Here is a 23,774-nt window from a genome sequence, read left to right on the forward strand (position 1 = left end):
CAAAGTGAAACCTCTGTTAAGGAATTTTCACAAGGATTCACAATGAGTCAATATCAGAGGCAAGAAGGTAACTCAGGAGGCTGACTCTCTGCCCTAGACCAAGATGCCTCCCAGTTATGCATACTGTCAATATTATGTCACATACCATTAGTTCAAGTTTTCATTTTCTAATAGAACTATACTGAAAATTAAGGTAATTTCCAGATCTACACATTGAATGTCCCATTAACCAAGCCATCAGGGTAAGTATTTATTTTTATGTCATTTAAAAACCTGATGAGATTTCAAGTGGGGAGTGTCCCTTTAAGCCAATCTTGATCCTGGCTAGTATAGCGAGGAGGAACTGTGTAGTCTATCCTCTGCTTCATGAATCCTGCTGACTGGGGCAGAGGACTAGAGGAATGCACACTTTTCTGCTTCTATAAACAAAAGGAAATTGCAACCATACTTGCAGCTGGTTTGCACTTACTGTCGATTGCAGCTTATCTGCTAGCCAGCTTGATGGACCAGACCTAGCTACATGTCATGCCACTTCCGAGATGTAGAGTATGGACTGTCATACTAGATAGATCTCCCTCTGTTCTGACATCATTTTGAGAGCAGTGGAATGATAGTCTTGTAGCTAATATGTAGTGAATAGGGATGATAAAAGAGGTTCCCCCCACCCTTTTTCTCCACTATCCACAAATCATCACCGATGAAGCAGAGGAAAAGATTGAGCTCTTGTATTTGAACAAGAATACTCTCACCCACATTTGTTATGGTTAGAGAACATCAAGTTTGCAGGATGTACAGATCCTTATTTTCTCCATTTGCCATGACGATAGTGCTAATCTTGTGATTTCAAATCTCAGTCTGATTCCCTGCAGTTAACTCTGAAATGTGACTATGGTTAAACTTAACAAAACACCTAGGTATGGGGACTCCTACATCTATCTATTGAACCCTCCTGACAATTACAAACTAATAGCACATGTGGTCGCTACAGCAAAAATTAGCTCACTATCCAGTGGCTATGCTTATATTTAGACAGGTTCCTGCTGAAAGATCTACAATAGAGAAAATGCAAATCCAACGCTTGGACCGTGTCCCCCAATCTGATCTTGTGGTGTCCTCAGGTTCGTTTGTTTTTTTAATCACGATGTAGAAAGTTAAACAAGGAATATCTACGGAATGCATCAATTAAAATATAAGACAGGTCAGATAGTTGATATAATTGGCATGTGCAGCCCAAAGAGGTGCCTGTGCAGCTCAAAGAGGTGCCACTAAACTCTTTCTGAAATATGACTTAATTTAGTGACACTGTTTCTGAGCTACCAACCATCTTACCCCGTGGAAGGCTGAGGCGGCGTATATACTGCACTCAAGTTAAGTATACTTGGCTAAGCTCCTGATCCCTCCTTCTCCTCCCTGCTCCACTTTATTAAATAGCTATGTACCCTCTGACTACCCCAGAAAAGTGCCACAATCTGATCTTTCCCTGCCAGTTGCTGATTCTGCCCTGCTACCACTCAGCTTGTGCTACGCAATGCCTTTCCTCCAGCTGCCAGATCTTGACCTCTCCCCACGGAGGAAAAAATCCACCACCCAAGTCATTGGTCCCTCCTTCAACCATCCCAAACAAGATTCCCCAGCCCCATCCACCTAACAGAAGCCCAACTGACTGTGCCAGTGTCCAGAATGTATCTTGACATTACCTCGCTCCTAAGAATTACAAGGGACAAGCTCAAGTACTACTACTTTTTTTTACACTCATATTTTTCAAAATAACACAAATAATTGAGTAACTGACATTTGTTTCCTCACTGTCCCCCCACTCACAGGCCATTTGAAAAAAAAAATCTTTATAAGGGAACAGAAGGATTTTCTTTTCAATGTTTTTTCTGAACTTCTTTCTTAAGGCACCAGCAATATAAGCATGGTCATACCTGTTCAGAGCAATGCTCCATCTAGCCCACTACCTTGCCTCTGACAGTGGCCAGTGCCAGATGTTTCATAGGTAAGGCTACGCTGTAGTCACAGGTATTTTTAGTAGTAGTCATGGCCAGGTCATAGACAAAAATTCATGGCCCATGACCTGTGCATGACTTATACCCCTAACTAAATCTTGTGGGGGGTCCCTGCCGGGGGGGGCTTCCCAGGGGGCTGCTGCTCCCACCTACGGCTGCCGCCCGCCTGCTACTGCTCTGGCCGTCCCTGGGGCCAGCTGCACCTGTGGCTACTCAGGCGGTCCTGGGGCCAGCTGCAGCATCCGCTGCTTGGGCACTCCCCAGGGCTGCCCGAGCAGTGGCCGCTGCAGGTGGCTATGGGGCTGCCTGAGCGGCTGGCTGTGGATCCGCTCCAGCAGCAGTCAGTGTGGCTGTCCCTGGGGCCATCTGAGCAGCTGGCCCTAGAACTAACTGCTTAAGCAGCCCTGGGGTAAGCCAATCAGAAGTCACGGAAAGTAATGGAATCCGTGACTTCCACAATCTCTATGACAAACACGGAACCCTATTCATAGGGCATGAACAAAACAGGGCAATTTTGAGTGATCCGTCCTCTGTCGTCCAGGCCCAGATTCTGGCAGTCAAGTTTAGGATCACTGCATCCCTAATCATCTTAGCTACTACCCATTGATGGACCTATCCTCCATGAACATATCTAATTCTTTTTATAACCCAGTTATGTTTTTGGCCTTCACCACATCCCATGGCAATGAGTTCCACAGGGTAACAGTGTTTTATGTGCAGAAGTACTTCTTTATGTTTGTTGTAAACATGCTGCCTATTAATTTCATTGGGTGACCTCTAGTTCTTCTGTTATGTGCAGGGAGAAATAACATTTCCCTAGCCACTTTCTCCACACCATTCATGATTGTGTAGCCCTCTATCATATCCCCCCTTAGCTTCCTTCATAAGATGAACAGTCCCAGACTTTTTAATCTCTCCTTGTATGGAAGCTATTCCACTTCCCTAATCATTTTTGTTGCCCTTCTCTGCACTTTTTCCAATTTTAATATTGCTTTGGTCACCCCATCTCAAAAAAGTTGCCCACAGTATTCAAGGTGTGGACATAAATTTATATAGTGGCAGTTTGAAATTATGTATCCCATTCCTGATGGTTCCCAACAGTCTTAGTTTTTTTGACTGCTCCTGCATACCGAGCAGATTTTTTAAAGAATTATCCATGACTAAGAGCTGTTTCTTAAGTGGTATCAACTAATTTATACCCCCAATATTTTGTATGTATAGCTGGGATTATGTTTTCTAAGGTGCATTACCAGCCTTGAATATCATCTGTCATTTTGTTGTTCAGTCACCCACTTTAGTGAGATCCCTTTGTAACTCTTTGCAGTTACCTTTGGACTTAACTATTGTGATTAATGTTGTATAGTCAGCAAACTTTGCCACTTCACTGCTTTACCCCCTCTTTCCAGATCACATAATTTATCATTTAGTTCATTGGGAGACCCTGCTATTTACCTCTCCACTGTGAAAAAACCCAACCATTTATTTCTCCCCTTTGTTTCTATTTTGTAACCAGTTATTGATCCATGAAAGGATTTTTCATCTTATCCCATGACAGCTATGCTTGCTTAAGAGTCTTTGGTGCGGGACCCTGACAAAGGCTTTCTGGAAGTCCAAGTACACTATCCAGTGGGTCACCCTTGTCCACATGCTTATAGTGTCAATAGTGCTGGGAAGGTTCCGAGTGAAAAGCTGCTGCAAACCCAACAGAGCACACACTTGTGCAAATCATTTTTTGGATAGAGCCTAGACAGATGGCACTATTTGTTTTCTATACATCTTAGTAACAGAGGTGAGGATTTTGAATGTGTCTTATAAAAGGTAGTGAACACTAAATAGGGTTGAAATGCTCTTAACTTTCTGAAACAAATTCCTTTACTGCTGAAATTATCCATGCTTAATCTCACCGCAGCAATGAACTTTTCTGGGAAAACATGAGCAAAATTGGCTCAGCATTTATATAAGAACAGAAAAAGCATTCCTCACATGTTCCAAAAAGAAATTTTGCACATACAAACTCAAGAGTTACTAAAAGGATATTTACACTCACACACACAAAATTTTGCGGATCTCATTAGCATTTAAGGAATAGGCTACATTTGAATGAAATTTCATAGGTGGTTTTAAATTTACAAATATTTAAAGTGTTTTTCATGAATGTAACAGAACTTGCTCTAAGGATTTTTTTATTTTATTTTATGCTTTGTACTGTCATAGGGCACATCAACACTGGGGCTAGGGCTGTAATTTCCAGCTCGGTAAGACATACCTGCACTTGCTCTGATTGAGCTAGTCTGCTAAAAATAGCAGTGTAGCCACAGTGGCACAAGCAGTGGGACAGGCTAGCCACACTGCGTATGATCCCATCTGAAATCCTCCGTATGTATTCAGGTTGCTAACCCATCCTGCCATTTGTGCCATGATGGCTATACTGCTATTTTTAGCTTGCTTGCTCAATCAGAGCTAGCGCAGGTATGTCTACCCAAGCTGGAAATTACACCGCCAACTCTAGTGTAAATATACTCACAAGACTTCACTCCTGCAGCACTAAATGGCATGAGCGCCTTTCCTGCATCCCTCATCTCCTATCTTCCCAAAGGCTCCCCTTCTGCTCTGCCAGCCATGGTCATGGGCTGCTGTTGTCATCAGACAATGGTAGAGTCACAGAAAGGATCTAAGGAACAAAGAAAACATCCTTATAGCAACTCTCTCCCTCTCTGCTTCACTGAAGAGTTTCTACCTAGAACCTTCTGGAGCCTCTTCATGCTGGCATCTTATTACAGCTAAAAAGAAACAGCACACTACTCTCACAACTGGGTGCTAAGGGCCCTTAGTTGAAAGTGTGACCAACATTATATATTGTATTAACAAATACAATATAATAGCCTGTTAAAAAAGACAATTGTTGAGGCATATATACATAAGGGCATGGGGGCTAGAGGCTCAGATTGAGACATCAAATTTAACTGCATTTAATAACTGCCAAGTGTTTGATCACTCAAAGTTAATGTTGCATTAATGCTTTTTTCATTATAAACATATCTAAAGGTGATAGATATTTAGAATGAGTGAAATCTGCCAAACAGATTTGCAAGTCAATCTGTGAGCTTAAATTGTTGGTATTTCTTTAATGATATAAATACATCAATTTTTATAAAAAAACAACAAAAGGAGTCTGGTGGCACCTTAAAGACTAACAGATTTATTTGGGCATAAGCTTTCGTGGGTAAAAACCTCACTTCTTCAGGTGCATCTGAAGAAGTGAGGTTTTTACCCACGAAAGCTTATGCCCAAATAAATCTGTTAGTCTTTAAGGTGCACCAGACTCCTTGTTGTTTTTGTAGATACAGACTAACACGGCTACCCCCTGATACTTGACATCAATTTTTATACTGAGTTTATAAAAGCATGTTCTAAAAATATTTTCCAGCACATCACATTCATATTAAATACAACTTGAGCCCCTCACACACTAAATATGGAGGAAAATAATGCATTTGATTATGAAATACTTGAGAAAATATATTCCTTTATGCTGGTAAGTTACATTTCTGGAATATATGAAAAAGCAAGGTATTTTAGCCCAAAAATGAACATCCAAACCAGAGCTCAACAAAGAGTAAAAACATCAAAAATAAAAACATCACCCACTTCATATCAAATTATGCTCTCTGTGGTTGTAATTCAACCTGCAAGTTGCAAAAATGTTTCCATTCAAGGTTTGTTTAAAATGTATTTATTTTTTATTGGGGAAAAAAATCATCTGGGACTAATTTAAACTCTTCAAGCAATATTGGTCTTGATAAATCAACTTATCAAGCACTTCATATGGAGAAAACTCAACCATGCTGTATTTGGCAAAGTGTAATTATCACATGGATTACAAAACAAAGGAAGTATCAGAGGGGTAGCCATGTTAGTCTGAATCTGTAAAAAGCAACAGAGGGTCCTGTGGGACCTTTAAGACTAACAGAAGTATTGGGAGCATAAGCTTTCGTGGGTAAGAACCTCACTTCTTCAGATGCAAGTAATGGAAATTTCCAGAGGCAGGTATAAATCAGTATGGAGATAACGAGGTTAGTTCAATCAGGAAGGGTGAGGTGCTCTGCTAGCAGTTGAGGTGTGAACACCAAGGGAGGAGAAACTGCTTCTGTAGTTGGATAGCCATTCACAGTCTTTGCTTAATCCTGATCTGATGGTGTCAAATTTGCAAATGAACTGGGTGCCACAAGACCCTCTGTTGCTCCTTAAAACAAAGAAAGAGAACTAAGGTCTGGCATGTGAGAACGTCAAATTCTCTGTTTCAGTTGTTAACCTCTTTTCTGGTGTACTACTGACAATACTGAAACTTTTAGGGCCAAATACTGAAATGCTTGATCCTCACTCAGGAAAATTCTCTCTGACTTCAAGGGTATGTCACCTGAGTGAGAACCTAAGGGCATGTCTACACTTGGAGCTGGGGGTGTGATTCCCAACTCAGGGAGACCTACCCACACTAGCCCTCATCAAGCTAGCATGACAACAACAAAATGCATCTGCGGCGGCGCTTGCCCCCCGCCCAAATGTGTGCCCATCAGAGATGCTTGGCATGGTGGCTAACGTCTACCATTGCTGGCGCTTCTGCAGCTGCACTCTGTTTAGCATATTAGCTTAATCACATCTCTTAAGGCTGGGTATCACATCTCCAGCTCAAAGAGCAGACACGCCTTCTCTCTGAATGACTTGGATGAAAAGGGAAAACAGGTAGAAGGGCAAGCAGCTATATTTTGAACTGGGATAATGGGATGAACCTTTTATGTCTGCTACATGCTTCTCTTGGGCATCATAGGTTAATCCTTATTCTGAAATTCGCAACTAGCAAACACCAGCAATACAGTATATGTAATCTGATTACAGGACTGGAATCCAGGAGCTACTCTTGAATACCAATCCCAGCACTGACTGGGACTCCCTCTGTGACCTCAGCTAAATCAGTTTGCCAGTTCCCCATCTGTAAAATGGGGGTAATTCTTATTTACCTATCTCACCTGAGTATTGTAAGGACTATTTGCACAACACTTTGGTGATGCAATTAGCTATATAAATGCTAAATATTATTTTATTGGAAGTGTCAGTTTTCTAGGAGCTAATGGGAAAGTCTAAAATATGTCTCAGTGAGCCAACAGATTACTGAATGGTATGTTGTTTCTACAGCTGTACTACATTCAGCCCCTTCACTCAAAGATTGTAGGTATGTAGGTTGCTGTTTTTATTGATCCTTTTTGCAGTGGGGAAAAATAAAGTTAATGAATATTGACTTTGCTCTGTGCAAGACTCTCACATTTTATAAAAAGAAGAACAGGAGGACTTGTGGCACCTTAGAGACTAACAAATTTATTAGAGCATAAGCTTTCGTGGACTACAGCCCACTTCTTCGGATGCATATAGAATGGAACATATATTGAGGAGATATATATACACACATACAGAGAGCATAAACAGGTGGGAGTTGTCTTACCACCTCTGAGAGGCCAATTAATTAAGAGAAAAAAAACTTTTGAAGTGATAATCAAGCTAGCCTAGTACAGACAGACAGTTAGATAACAAGTGTGAGAATACTAACAAGGGGAGACAGATTCAATGTCTGTAATGGCTCAGCCATTCCCAGTCCTTATTCAAACCGGAGTTGATTGTGTCTAGTTTGCATATCAATTCTAGCTCAGCAGTTTCTCGTTGGAGTCTGTTTTTGAAGTTTTTCTGTTGTAATATAGCCACCCGGAGGTCTGTTACTGAATGACCAGACAGGTTAAAGTGTTCTCCCACTGGTTTTTGAGTATTTTGATTCCTGATGTCAGATTTGTGTCCATTAATTCTTTTGCGTAGAGACTGTCCGGTTTGGCCAATGTACATGGCAGAGGGGCATTGCTGGCACATGATGGCATATATCACATTGGTAGATGTGCAGGTGAACGAGCCCCTGATGGTATGGCTGATGTGATTAGGTCCTATGATGATGTCACTGGAATAGATATGTGGACAGAGTTGACATCGGGGTTTGTTACAAGGATAGGTTCCTGGGTTAGTGGTTTTGTTCAGTGATGTGTGGTTGCTGGTGAGTATTTGCTTTAGGTTGGGGGGTTGTCTGTAAGCGAGGACAGGTCTGTCTCCCAAGATCTGTGAGAGTAAAGGATCATCTTTCAGGATAGGTTGTAGATCTCTGATGATGCGCTGGAGAGGTTTTAGTTGGGGGCTGAAGGTGACAGCTAGTGGTGTTCTGTTATTTTCTTTGTTGGGCCTGTCTTGTAGGAGGTGACTTCTGGGTACTCGTCTGGCTCTGTCAATCTGTTTTTTCACTTCAGCAGGTGGGTATTGTAGTTTTAAGAATGCTTGATAGAGATCTTGTAGGTGCTTGTCTCTATCCGAGGGATTGGAGCAAATGCGGTCATATCTTAGAGCTTGGCTGTAGACAATGGATCGTGTGGTGTGTCCTGGATGGAAGCTGGAGGCATGTAGGTAAGTGTAGCGGTCAGTAGGTTTCCGGTATAGGGTGGTATTTATGTGACCATCGCTTATTAGCACAGTAGTGTCCAGGAAATGGACCGCTTGTGTGGATTGATCTAGGCTGAGGTTGATGGTGGGATGGAAATTATTGAAATCATGACTAAACTATCTAAACTGCTACATGCCACAAGCAGCCACAACAGCAGTTCCCTTAACCCACCCAGCAATATTGTTAATCTTTCCAGCTATACTCTTAGCCCAGCAGAAGAGTCTGTCCTATCTCGGGGCCTCTCCTTTTGTCCCTCCAGACCCATGAATATGATACAGTTCTGCGGTGACCTAGAATCCTACTTTCGACGTCTCCGACTCAAAGAATATTTCCAACATACCTCTGAACAGCATACTAACCCACAGAATCCTCCCTACCAGCACTACAAAAAAAAGGATTCTGCGTGGACTCCTCCGGACGGTCGAAACAACAGACTGGATTTCTACATAGAGTGCTTCCGTCGACGTGCAAAGGCTGAAATTGTGGAAAAGCAACATCACTTGCCACATAACCTCAGCCATGCAGAACACAACGCCATCTACAGCCTCAGAAACAACCCTGACATCATAATCAAAAAGGCTGACAAAGGAGGTGCTGTCGTCATCATGAATAAATTGGAATATGACCAAGAGGCTGCTAGACAGCTCTCTAACACCACATTCTACAGGCCATTATCCTCTGATCCCACTGAGGATTACCTAAAGAAACTACACCATCTGCTAAAAAAACTCCCTGACAAAGCACAGGAACAAATCCATACAGACACATGCCTAGAACCCCGACCAGGGGTATTCTATTTGCTACCCAAGATCCATAAACCTGGATATCCTGGACGCCCCATCATCTCAGGCATTGGCACCCTAACATCAGGCTTATCTGGTTATGTAGACTCTCTCCTCAGACCCTACGCTACCAGCACTCCCAGCTATCTTCGAGACACCACTGACTTCCTGAGGAAACTACAATCCATCGGTGATCTTCCAGAAAACACCATCCTGGCCACTATGGACGTAGAAGCCCTCTACACCAATATTCCACACAAAGATGGACTACAAGCTATAAGGAACAGTATCCCTGATAATGTCACAGCTAACCTGGTGGCTGAACTTTGTGATTTTGTCCTCACCCACAACTATTTCACATTTGGGGACAATATATACCTTCAAGTCAGCGGCACTGCTATGGGTACCCGCATGGCCCCACAATATGCCAACATTTTTATGGCTGACTTAGAACAACGCTTCCTTAGCTCTCGTCCCCTAACGCCCCTACTCTACTTGCGCTACATTGATGACATCTTCATCATCTGGACCCATGGAAAAGAAGCCCTTGAGGAATTTCACCATGATTTCAATAATTTCCATCCCACCATCAACCTCAGCCTAGATCAATCCACACAAGCGGTCCATTTCCTGGACACTACTGTGCTAATAAGCGATGGTCACATAAATACCACCCTATACCGGAAACCTACTGACCGCTACACTTACCTACATGCCTCCAGCTTCCATCCAGGACACACCACACGATCCATTGTCTACAGCCAAGCTCTAAGATATGACCGCATTTGCTCCAATCCCTCGGATAGAGACAAGCACCTACAAGATCTCTATCAAGCATTCTTAAAACTACAATACCCACCTGCTGAAGTGAAAAAACAGATTGACAGAGCCAGACGAGTACCCAGAAGTCACCTCCTACAAGACAGGCCCAACAAAGAAAATAACAGAACACCACTAGCTGTCACCTTCAGCCCCCAACTAAAACCTCTCCAGCGCATCATCAGAGATCTACAACCTATCCTGAAAGATGATCCTTTACTCTCACAGATCTTGGGAGACAGACCTGTCCTCGCTTACAGACAACCCCCCAACCTAAAGCAAATACTCACCAGCAACCACACATCACTGAACAAAACCACTAACCCAGGAACCTATCCTTGTAACAAACCCCGATGTCAACTCTGTCCACATATCTATTCCAGTGACATCATCATAGGACCTAATCACATCAGCCATACCATCAGGGGCTCGTTCACCTGCACATCTACCAATGTGATATATGCCATCATGTGCCAGCAATGCCCCTCTGCCATGTACATTGGCCAAACCGGACAGTCTCTACGCAAAAGAATTAATGGACACAAATCTGACATCAGGAATCAAAATACTCAAAAACCAGTGGGAGAACACTTTAACCTGTCTGGTCATTCAGTAACAGACCTCCGGGTGGCTATATTACAACAGAAAAACTTCAAAAACAGACTCCAACGAGAAACTGCTGAGCTAGAATTGATATGCAAACTAGACACAATCAACTCCGGTTTGAATAAGGACTGGGAATGGCTGAGCCATTACAGACATTGAATCTGTCTCCCCTTGTTAGTATTCTCACACTTGTTATCTAACTGTCTGTCTGTACTAGGCTAGCTTGATTATCACTTCAAAAGTTTTTTTTCTCTTAATTAATTGGCCTCTCAGAGGTGGTAAGACAACTCCCACCTGTTTATGCTCTCTGTATGTGTGTATATATATCTCCTCAATATATGTTCCATTCTATATGCATCCGAAGAAGTGGGCTGTAGTCCACGAAAGCTTATGCTCTAATAAATTTGTTAGTCTCTAAGGTGCCACAAGTCCTCCTGTTCTTCTTTTTGCGGATACAGACTAACACGGCTGCTACTCTGAAACCTCACATTTTATAGGAAGCAGTATATGTATGGTATCTCTTGTCACAGAATGGGAGAAGCAAAATAAGAAAGGTCTAAGGCTATTGTTCATACTTATTTTTCTCATTTCTGGAATAAGTAAACAAAAATATCAATACTATGCCCAAAATCCATAAGGCTGAAAAGCAGCAGCATATTTGAAAAGCTTTTCTCTACTTATTGTTGAGTACAATGAAAACCAGAACAAAAAGCAACCTGCTAGAAATAATTGAGATGCCAGAACATTAACTTAGATAATTCCATTTTTCAGTGTAACAAAGGGAGCAGATTGGGGGCAAGGGAGGAGAGGAGAAGCAACTTAAAATTGCTTACTAGGATTCAAGAATAATATAAAAAAATCAAGGGTAAAATTTTCAAAAGTGCCCAGGAACATGTCTCCACAGGAAGTTACTGCACTAGATGCCAGGGTGTGAATCTAGAGCAGGCCTGCACAACTCGTAAAGCGGCGAGGGACATATTACTCCAAAGAAAACAACTGAGGGTTGAACCCCCCCCAAGCGCCGCCAACCCCCGCCCCCAGCGCCACCCAGCTCCCCCGAAACACAACACCCCCCCAGCACTGCCCGCCCCACAGAAACAACCCGCCCAGCGCCGCCGACCCCCCCCCCCATCTGCCCCGCGGAAACAAACCCTCTTCCCCAGCACCGCCCCACCGAAACAGCAGTATTGAACGGCAATATGTTATAGCGGCCCCTAAGGTAGTATAATTAAGGTAAAAGAAAAATGTCTTTTTGCTAGAAGTAAAATAAGATCTCCCCCCCACACACTTTGTAATCGATTGCCCTGTTGAATGAATGAAGTGTGAATGAGGAAGGCATGGAAGGCAGGCACCTCTGGACAGCTGCAACGCTTGGAGAGGGCAGGGCCAGCTCTAGGATTTTTGCCGCCCCAAGCAAAAAAAATTTTGGCCGCCTCCCCTTTCTTTTTCGTGCCCCCGGCCCCACCCCAACTCCACCCCTTCCGAACCCCTTCCCCAAATCCCCAGCACCGCCTCCTCCCCTGGCGTGCCGCATTTCTCCCCCCATTGCTTCCTACGGGCCCCCCGTGACGTCCCGCCCTAGCTCACCTCCACTCCACCTGCTCCCCCGGGTATGCCACCGCTTCGCTTCTCCCCCGTCCCTCTCAGGCGAGGGAGGGCGGAGAAGCAGAGCAGCAGCGCGTTCAGGGGAGCAGGCGGAGCAGAGGTGAGCTAGGGTGGGGGGGCGCAGGAAGTAATGGGGGGGTTAGAGGAACTGCTCCCCACTCCAGCTCACCTCCGCTCCACCACCACCGCCTCCCCCGAGCGCCTGCTGCTCGGCTTGTCCTCCCTCCCAGCCTTGCTGCGCGAAATAGTGGTTTCGCACATGGCAAGCCTGGGAGGGAGGGGGAAGAAGCGGAGCGGCGGCGCATTCAGGGGAGCAGGCGGAGGCGAGCTGGGGTGGCGGGGGCACTTTTTTCCCATGCCCCGGAGTCGGCACCTTCGATGGCCGGCGCCAGAATGCCACCCCTAGAAATGTGCCGCCCCAAGCACCTGCTTGTTTTGCTGGTGCCTGGGGCCGGCCCTGGGCGAGGGGATGGGAGCAAGACCAGATCAGTAGAACAGGTCAGCCACCGACTCACCACTCGCCTCCTCAGCCCGCTTGCCCCGGCTCGCCTACTCACCCCCCGCCACTGCCCGCCCACTCGCCTCCTCAGCCCTCCACCCTCCCGGCTCGCCTACTCATTCCCTGCTACTGCCCGCTCGCTCACCTACTCAGTCCCCCTCCCTCACCTGCTGCTTGTCTACTCACCCCCCCCTCCGCCCGTGGGCCGCACAGTGAGCCCATCTACTCAACCCCCGCGGGCCGCACAATGAGCCCACGCGGGCTGCATGTTGTGCAGGCCTGATCTAGAGCATGCAAGCTTTCCCACTACTACTTAAGCCACATTTTGGGACTTTCACTATGTTGCAGTTGTGTCCGCATGGAATGTTACTGCACAGCAAGCTTGTGCACAGCAGATTGACACCCTGGCTTGCCGTGCAGTATCTTGCCATGTAGCCAAGCCCTCAGATTAAAAACAAGACATGGTCACTCAGCTTTTAATTCTGGTTACCAACCTAAGTTAAAGCTGACAGGGAAGTCTGGGATAGAACTCGAGCTGCTAAAGTATGGTTATTTACACTACAGTAACTATATGTCCTATATGTTGTAGTCAGTCTGGATCCTGCTATAGGTGGGCATATGCCCTGTGAGCATGATACTTTTTTTTTTTTTTTTTTAAGCTAGCAATGTCTGGCAGGGCCATGCTTGTTCCCTGTGCTGCCTCATGCTCCAGTACAAAGGTATAAAGCAGGGGTTCTCAAACTTCATTGTTCCACAACCCGCTTCCAACAACAAAAATTACTACACGACCCCAGTAGGAGGGAATGAAGCCTGAGCCTGCCTGAGCCCTGCCGCCCTGGGTGGGGGGCAAAGCCAAAGCCCCACTGCCTCGGGTGGGGGTGGGGGCCAAAGCTGAAGTCCAAGAGCTTCAGCCCCAGGCAGAGGGCCTATAACTTGAGCCCCGTTGCACAGCGCTGAAGCCCTCAGGCTTCAGCTTCGGCCCTGGACAGTGGGGCTTGGGCTTCGCCCTCAGGCCCCAGCAAGTCTAAGCCATCCCTGGTGACCCCATTAAAATGAAATCATGAGCCACTTTGGGGTTCTGACCCAGTTTGAGAACTGCTGGTATAAATGATGGGGCAGCCCATCCCTCAATTCCCTCACATTTTGAAGCCGGTGATAGCTAAGGACTCAAAAAGCCTGGATAGAGGAGGGTTATGGGAACCACAGTTACTGTAGGGTAAATATATGTCAGTGTGGATCCCACTGTAGAGGACTACAAGTGGTATCCTCCTCAGACACAGGAGATATGAGTCAGCCATATCTTACAGATCTCAGCAACTGGTATGTCCTTGAAGCAGACTATGGATGATACCTGAGCTCAGGTAGCATGTGCCCTAACATTTGTAGGAAGGGTCTCACCAGCCATTTGGTAACAGGTGGTGACACACTGAGTGATCCTCTTCAACAACTGTTGAGAGGAAATCACCTGGGCCTTAGATCTACGCAACAGAGCAATAAAGAGTTGGGGAGAGAGTCTGAAAGGTTTTGTCCTGTTCAGGTGATGAAGCAGAGACCTGGAGACATCTAGAAGATGTAAATTCTCGACCAAAGAGGAATGTGGTTTCAGGAAGAAGACTGGTAAGGTAAATGATTATTCAGATGGAACTCTCATGTTATCTTTGGAATACACTTAGGATGTGGTCTCATCAGATCCTTATCCTAATGAAAAAAGTTTTACACAGCCCCACAAGAGCTTGGATCTCATTGGATTCTCTGGGCCAATGTGATGGCTACAAAGAATGCCGCCTTGATAGTGAGAAGGTACAAAAAGCATTCCAAAAGAGGTTCAAATGGTGGTTGCATTAATGTAAAAGGACAATGTTGACATCTCACAGAGGAGCTGGGTCTCTTACCAGGAGGCACAGATGTAACAGTCCTTCGAGGCATCTTATCATCGTGGGATGTGAGAAGACTGACTAAACCGGAATATGATCTGCAGAGATTGCAGACAGATAGACTTTCAGGGAGCTCAATGCAAGGGCTCTTTACTTCAAGGGTAATATGTGGTCTAGAACCCTTGGTATTGGAGTTTTAAGTGGGATGCCCACACAGAAAACCTTCCATTTTGCTGCATATATTTTCCTGGTGGAGGCCATTCTACTTTGGAGCATTGTCTCTCGCTACTGCTCATTCAACCACCATCCAAGCTGTCAGTGTAATGACTTGGTGTCCGGTTTTTGTATCTGGCCTTGATTCTGAGACACTATGTCCAGGCAGACAAGGAGACTGATGGGAGGCTTACTGGACAGTCACAGGATGTCCAAGAGCCAAAACTGTCCCAGATGGTATAAGGCTATTAAAATCACTGTGGCTTTGTTCTGTTTGATCTCTGCTAGTGTTCTGGGAATCAGAAGAACATGGAGATATGCACAGAGAAGATCCCTTCACCACAGGAAGGAAAAAAGTGTCCAGTAGGGATCCACTGCTCATGACTCCCATGGAGCAGAACTCCTTGCATTTGGCATTCTCCTCTCATGCAAATAGGTCTATAGTCAAGTGTCCCCATGTCTGGAAGATGGGATGTAATATTGGGTCCCTCAATGGCCACTCTTGATTGGAAAATGTTCTTGCTTAGGTAGTCTGCAAGATTGTTGTTGATCCCTGGGAAGTAAGGGACCACTAGGGTCACCACATGCAGTTGGCACCATTATCGGAGTTCTAGGGCCTCTTCATAAAACTGGGATAAGTGTGCACTGCCCAGTTTGTTAACACAGTGCATTGCCAACATGTTGTCTATCATGGTCTGTAGTACGAAGTCGTTGAAAATGGAATGGAAATCTATACAGCCCAGTCTTATAGTTTCAGTTCCAGGATGTTCATATGGAGTTTTAAGTCATCTGAAGACCACACCGCTTGTTTCTGGAAGTGATCCAGATGAGCAACCTAGCTAGTCCCAGATGCATCCATCCATCACCAGTGTTCAGGATGGGGAGGAGGCCGCAAAGGGTACCACTTTCTGCATATTTAAAGGATTCATCCACCAGGTTAATTCCCATAGAACCTGAGAAGGAAATGCTATCAACTTGGACATCTGGTGCTTGGCCGGAAAGTACACTGCTGATCTTAGCAATTGTGGGAATGGTCACAGGCAATGTCTGGCGAGAGGTGTCACATAAGCCAAATTGACACGTACACCAAGAGGAGTAAACATGTGTGAACTGTGGTTGATGGTTTTGTCTGTAGTTTAATTACACAGGTCTGAATGGGTAAGAATCTGTCGTCTGGTATGTAGCCCATCACTGCTTGTGAGTTGAGTAGTGCTCCTGTGAATTCTTGGGAGATAACTGTCTAATTTGCCAAGAATCTCAACTGGGAAAAAAAGGATAAAACCGGTTGTATTGTTGATTCAGCTAATCATCCAGATATGGGTATACATATATGCTTTCTTGCTTGAGATGTGTCACTACAACTGCCAGGCATTCGGTAAACACATTTGGTGCCATGGAGAGTCCGAAAGGCAGAACTTTGCTTGGTAATGATTGGGCCCAATCTTGAATGTGAAGTACTTCCTGTGGGCTAGATGAATGGCAGTGTGAAAGTATGTATCTTTTAGGTCAAGAGCTGTGAACCTGTCCTTGGCTTGGAGTGTAGGAATGATGGAGGCAAGCTTTCCCGTCCTGAATCTGAGGCAACGCATGTAGCTGAGTCTCCTCAGGTCTAGGATAGAATGAAGACCCCCTATCTTCTTCAGAACGAGAAAGCACTGAGAATTAAAACTTTTTCCCCTGTATTCCTGTGGAATTTTTTTTTAATTACTCCTGATTGGAGCAGTGAGTCAACTTCTGCTTGTGAAGGCTCTCATGAGAAGAAAGTCTTGAAGATGGTATGGGAAGGAGGATGGATAGGGCACAGGGAAAGAAACTGGATGGTGTATCCATGGGTAATAATGTCTAATATCTATTTGTCCATAGTAATGTCCAACCAAGCACAGTGGTATGGAGCAAGGTGGTTTTTGAAGAGCATTCCCTGAGTGACTGGTTCTCGTGCTGCTCTCAACTGGTATGTCAGACCTGCTTCCCTGAGGACTGGGCAGGGTGCAAGGTTGAGGGATTGGAGGTCTGATGTTCTCTTACAAATAAGGCAGCTTTTTAGGTTGGTAGTCTGGATGCCTTATTAAGAGAATGTCTGTTGTCTCGGATGGTGCTGCAGCTGCTGTGGGCAATAGGTTTTCCGATATGTTGGAAGTGTGTATGTTCCTCAGGATCTCAGGGTCACCTGTGTCTTTAAGCGAGTGTAATGTGCTTTTTTGTTTTGTTTTCTCATGAAATAGCTCGGAACCTTCAAATGGAAGGTCTTCTATGGTAGCCTGTACTTCACAAGGAATGCCCAAAGCCTAGAGCCATGACACCCTTCTTGTGGTCACAGCTGTGGTCATGTTCCTGGCTTCCAGTATCAGCAGCATCCATAGCAACCTATTGGATGTTTTCAACACTAGCTGTCCCTCTCACACAGTCTTTCATTTCCTCTCTAACCTTCTAGGAAAGCTTTGCTGGAAGATGTACCATGTGAGGAAGTCATACTTCGCTAAAAGGGCCTGATAATTAGCTACCCTCAGCTGAAGTGAAGCCGTCCAGTATGACTTCTTCCCAAAGAGATACAAATCATTTTGGATCTGTCCTTAAGAGTATTCTTGGTTGAGCAGGACCTTCTCCTGCACCGCTGAAACCACTAGTGACCCAAGATTAGGATCAGAGTAGAAATATTCCAGTCTGGATGGGGGCACTTGATAGTGTTTCTCTATCCTTTTCAGAGCTGGAGGTGCAGTGGCTGGTGTCTGACATAGTGGTTTAACTGGGTCCAGAAGCCATTCATTTATCAGGATGATGATGCATGCTGGGCCCACTGCAGATAGATGTGGAGTCTGGGTAGTTTCTCTGTAACGACGAAGGTCTCAATTTTTAGTGTGCCTACTATCCTCAATAAGAGGTCTTGAAAGGCCTTAAACGTCCAATGCCAGTGCAGACACCAGGGTCATTACCTCCTCTGGTGATGAGGAGGAGAGGTTTTTAAGAGATGAAGCAGGGTACTGGTGTATCCACACCTTGGGTTTCTGCTCCTCCTGATAGTCAAGTATCTGGGCTCTCATTGATGATGTGGCAAGACAGGGTGATCTTTTCCTTTTACTTATGGGGATAAACGGATTCTGTGAGCTCTAGCCTGTTCTTCCCAGAATGACCAGAGTGGCATACCATACAGTTATGCATGCTGGCCCAGCCATTGCTACCCTTGTGGCTATGAGTCAAAGTTTTCCCAGTCTTCTGGTGCTGCCCAGGGACCATATAGCAAATGGTTCCCTGCCCAACAGAGGGAAGAAAGTCTGCCCTGATGATGGAGATGAAGAGTATATCACTTCTATGGGCAGTGCCAATGGTGGCTCCTCCAACAGCAAAGGGGCCTTCCTTTGAATCAGCAGGTACCTCTGCACCAAAGCCACTTCCAGAGCCTGTTCCATTGGCTGTAATGTCTACACTGATTCAAATGCCGGTGCTGAGGTAGAGATCATTGTAGATGCCGATACTGATGGTGCTGGTATCAATGCTTCCGGTGCCAGCACTGTAGCCTATATATGACTATGTACCAGTGATGAGCAATCTGCGACCTGCGGGCCGCACGTGGCCCATCAGGGTAATCCGCTGGCAGGCCACAAAACAATTTGTTTACATTGACTGTCCACAGGCACGGCCACCCGCAGCTGCTTCCCGCGGCTCCTATTGGCCAGGAACAGTGAACCGCAGCTACTGGGAGCTGCGGGCAGTAGCGTAGCTGTGGGAGAAGCAGGGGGGAACAGCTGCTCCCCCCCCCCGAGCACAGTGGCGCCTTAGGCCGCCCATTCCACCTTGTAGGTAGAAAACACAAAGCACCAAGCCTGATGTTGTGGGGCCGAGCAGAGGGAAAAGGGTGAGTTAACCATGAGGTTTTAGAGTCAGTCATGGTTTCTGCAGCTTGCAAAAACGTTGTGACTCGTTTCACAACAACCCTGCCGTGTGCATCATGTTTCCTTGGCTTGGACCTTCTGGGTGTCCTCTGCCTCGCAGCTTAGTTAGACCCCAGCTGGGGGCATATGAGCGCTGCTGCTGCTACACACGCTGCCAGCTGCAGACGCAGCGGTGGCTCGCTTCTGGCCGCTGCTGCTTGGGTGGCAAGATTTATTCCAGGCAGAGAATTAACCAGCCAGCCAGCCTCCAAATCTCCGGGTTCCTCACACACCTGGTCATTCAAACCGGAGCTGCCGGGGGTTTAGCAGGGAGGGCTGCTGGCCAATGCATTTTCCAAAGCGACTAAGCGAGCCGGGGGCCCTCACATCCCCTCGCCACTGTCTTACCCCACCGCAGCTCTCCTCCTCCCTTGCAGACCCCCCTCATCCTCCATCCCAGGCATCCCCCAAAGTTCGTGTTTTCATAAACTCTTCTCTCACCCAGTAAGTTTCACTCCCTTGTAACCCCTGAGTGCTGCTGCAATAGGCTCGAGGCTACTGTTTCGGGGAGGAGGGGCGGAGATTAGCCCCAGCTGGATTTGAAAAGACAGTGAAAGCTTGCTGCCCCGCTGGTCTCTCTGGAATTGCAGGCACGGGGCATCGCTGGGGGAGGCGCTGAGGACCTGGGGGTCATAGGGGGATGGATGGGTAGACGGATGGGTGTGTGGGATTGGGGACAAAGAGTATGCTTGGGGTTGATTAATCAAATTTAGCTGTGCCTCTTCAGCTGCCACTGAGAAAATCAACAGCTCCCAGAGCAGCCGTGAATTAACTTCGCTCTCCACTGCCATGTGCTTTATGCAGCTCACAGGGGCTGCTTGAATTACCACCTCACTTAGAGCCTTTAAAAAGAAGAACAGGAGGACTTGTGGCACCTTAGAGACTAACAAATTTATTAGAGCATAAGCTTTCGTGGACTACAGCCCACTTCTTCGGATGCATATTATGCCACAAGTCCTCCTGTTCTTCTTTTTGCGGATACAGACTAACACGGCTGCTACTCTGAAACCTTAGAGCCTTTACTGCCCCATAATCAGCGATGAAGACCCCGGCAACACAACAAAGGAAGTCTTATATATAGCAGGGGAATGTCAGTCACCCGCGGTGCCATTGTAATTGCTGGATTAAGTATGTATTTGCTAAAGTCCCCTGAGGGGATTGTTACAGTCTATGGGGCTGATACCAGACATACATGCTTGTCATTGGTTGCAAAAGGACACAGCAAACCCCCAGGTCCTGGTGCTCCCCTACATGGGCACTGCGCTGGGGTCAGGGAGCAGGGCTCCTGACTGAAGAGAGGGGACTCATGATCCCCACTGATGCCAATAAAGCCTCCTGCAAGGGTAAATCAGGAGTGAGGATAGATACATAGATGGATGTGTATGGAGATCAGTGGATGAATGGATAGACAAAGGGGTGTATATGGGGATAGATGGGTAAGTATGGGGTTATGGGTGGATGGATGGATAGAGGGGTGCATATGGGGCTGGGTGAATAGACAGAGGGAACTGTATGGGGATGGATAGATAAGGTAGCTAAACGCGGTGACAGATCCAGACTCTGTAGTAACCCTATTGAAGCAATTATGCCAATAAGTAGCGCAGTTGCGGAACGATCCTTTAGCCGACTCGAACTTATAAAGTCCTACCTGCACTGGGTGAAGATAGATTGTCTGGGTTAGCTTTGCTCTCCATTGAAGGACAATTGGCTACTGAAGTAGATTATAATAAGTAATAGATAACTTTGCTAGAATGAAGCTTAGATGAAAGAGGCAGTTGTAGTTGCTTCATAGATCATATTGTTTTGATCTTATCTTTGAAATATAAAATAAGTAAATAACGTGTTATTGTTTTGATTTTATATACAATATAAATAGATGTCATACTGTAAAACTGTTTTTATATTTTAAATGCAAAATAACACATGTACTTGTAAAACAATATTATTCTCGTGTTTTTATTTTAAGTACAAAATAAGTATGTATAACGAAATTAAAAGTATGTAATTAGTAATTTGATATGTTGGGTGGCGCCTTTTTGTATGTGTTCGTTCCCCCTGATGTTAGAACCTGGCTATGCCACTGGCTGCGGGCGACCGTGCCTGTGGACGGTCAATGTAAACAAACTGTCTCGCGGCCTGCCAGCGGATTACCCTGATGGGCCGCCTGCGACCCGCAGGCTGTCCACCACTGCTATATGCTATAGGTATAGGTATTTGCTAGGTAAGGCATAGGTATTAATTAAGTAACACAATGAGCTTATACGTCTCGAGGCCTGTAAGACAATAACTTAACTAAACTAATCAAGGTATAAAGGCCCCAAAGCCTTAGCATATTCAGCTAACCAGGAATAACGCTACATTGTAAGAGATCAGAAGACAGAATGCTGCAATGACTAAACTGCTGACAGTTAACCACAAGATGCCAGTTGATATCATCTTGAGATATTTTAAGTTAGGAACGTTGGCAGATGTCTGACCACAAGAATGCCATGGTGACTAACTGATGCACATGCTAAAAAGCTTGAGGTAAAAGGCCTAGTAACCTATGGGAGAAGGGTACTCAAACATCAGTGGGATGTGGAAGTTCAAATAAGGAAAAGGGGCTGAAATCCCTACCCAATATGCATGAGGTATAGTGAGTATCACATTATAAAAGCTGTGTCCTGGCCTGCATGCCTTGGGAGATGCCAGTCTGACAACCACTGGTAAGGAGGAGGAGGAGGAAGATAATGACTAACACTTTGGAATTTTTCTGTAAGGGATAGTGTTAGTATATGGATGCTTAGACGCTACTTCTGTATTATCTCTATCTACCTTGCTGGGTTGAAGTGTTTGTGATTTTACTGTGTTAATAAAACTATGAAAATGCAAGAGGTGTTTCCTAAGTGAGAATGTTGCTCCTGTGCACGTCAACTTAATAGTAATTCTAATAGCATTGGGCCAAACCTCAGAGCATTAATTAGGGATTCTTAAGCAACCAACAGATCAGAAAATGGCATTGATGAAGCATGTTGCATTACAGACTGCTCCTTCTCACCTGGAGATGCCTGGCAAATCTTGGAGGACTTGGCCTTCAAGGTCTACCTGTATCACATGGCATGGGAGGACACTGAGCTCTTTCTGGAGTCCTAACCTCAGTGCTGTGATCACCCCCACTCAGCCTGCTGTGACACTTAAAGCAGTCGCTCTTGACGTTGATGGCTGAGGTAACTCCAATGCTGCAGTCAGTACCAGAGTCAGTGTGGAGGCAGAGGATGTTTTGTACAGCATCAACTTTTCCCAACATTGTCTTGGAAGTAGCCCTGCTGATTGACAGTGCACTGACCAGCATCTCTTACTGGTAGTTGAGTGCTCAGTTTTAGGATTTCTGGGTCACATGCCACTCTCATCGACTGTTCTAAGAGACAGAGCTTGAGTTCTGTCCGTGACATTTCCTAGTCTGCTAGGGATGTGGGTTTCACCATGGGAGAAAAGGCATCTGCTGTGGCTGTCCTTCAGTGGGATGAGTCCATCGTAGAACAAGCAAGGTTCGAAGCCTGCCTTTGATTCTGCCATGTTGTACAACGGGGTCTGTACAGGGTGTGGACATCACTATAGGTGGGTCTGTTTGACAATGTAGTCCAATTTAAAGTTTTTATGGATTTCAGGTAAGTAAAGTTGTCAAAAGGAGTTCTGATGATTTTTCAGGATTTTCTGAAGCTTTCTAGAATTCTATCATATGATAGGACATTGCTAGGTTCCGACTCGCTGCCACACAAGTAGTAAATAGGAACTGAGGGAGGGGTGGGACCACCTATCTTTTATACCCTCGTACAGGAGCATGAAGAGTTGCAAGGCTCAGGCATGGCCCCACCAGACACTGCTAGCTAAAAAATCCAGTCGTGGTTGCATTGGCACCTAGAGGGGACTCAACACTGACACATACTTGAAGGAGAACCTGGCTTAAAAGCTGAGTTGCCAAGTCTTCACTGTTATTTTAACCTGGGTTAGCTTGCCCAAGTTAAGAACACACATTTTTGGCAGTGAAGACATGCACCAAGTGACTTAGGAACCTAAGACCTACTCTCAAAAACAAATTAGACTCCTAAGTCACATGGGCACATTTCTCCCCCAAATCTGCAACCTTTATTCATGGTGAGCAGCACTGACTGACGCAAGCAGTCCCACTGAGCTCTAGCACTTATGCAAGTAGTCCTTCCCACCACAAAGGCTGTCAAGTCTGGCCCTTTATTAGGTGCTGAGCTTGAGCAACTATTCACAAAGATAAACTTAATTCCTCTACTTTTTCATGTTCTAACCTAGCACCATAAACGTACATAGCACTGCACAATGAAAGTTCAGCAACGAAGAGATAATGGGCTTCTACCCTAAAGAGCTTACAGTCTGAAGGCACAGATGGAGACAGATACAAGACAAGAACTTGCCCATAGTGACGATCTGCCATCGTAGAGCTTGGATGCTTTACAGAGAAAATGAGTTTATATATATAAGCTTAAATCTGGGTGGATTTTGAAGAAGGTAGTTATGCCCTGGTTAAAGATCTTTTTATGGACTCAGAGTATCATATGCATGAGAAATGTAGAGATCTCCTACATTGCGCCTCAGTTTTGCTTATAAAGAGCATCTTTACTGACCATTTCTGCTTGTTGACAGCCCCATCCAATAATATTAAAGGGCCATATTTACAGAGAGTCACCTGGCTTCCAATTTTTGCACCATAAATTAGGCAGCCAAATATTTAGGCATCCAAAATTGCAAGCCTATAATGTTGCACACAGAAGTTGGAGTATGTAGTTTTGAGGCTGTGGTTGAAAATTTGGCCCAAAATGTAGTAACAGCTCTTCTTGGGAAGTGGCCCTTCCAGATGCAGCTCTTTTCCTCAACACATTTCTTCTACCTGCGTGTATTGAGTGCC

The sequence above is a fragment of the Chrysemys picta genome, chromosome 6, assembly GCF_011386835.1.
Source record: "Chrysemys picta bellii isolate R12L10 chromosome 6, ASM1138683v2, whole genome shotgun sequence".
NCBI lineage: Eukaryota > Metazoa > Chordata > Testudines > Emydidae > Chrysemys > Chrysemys picta.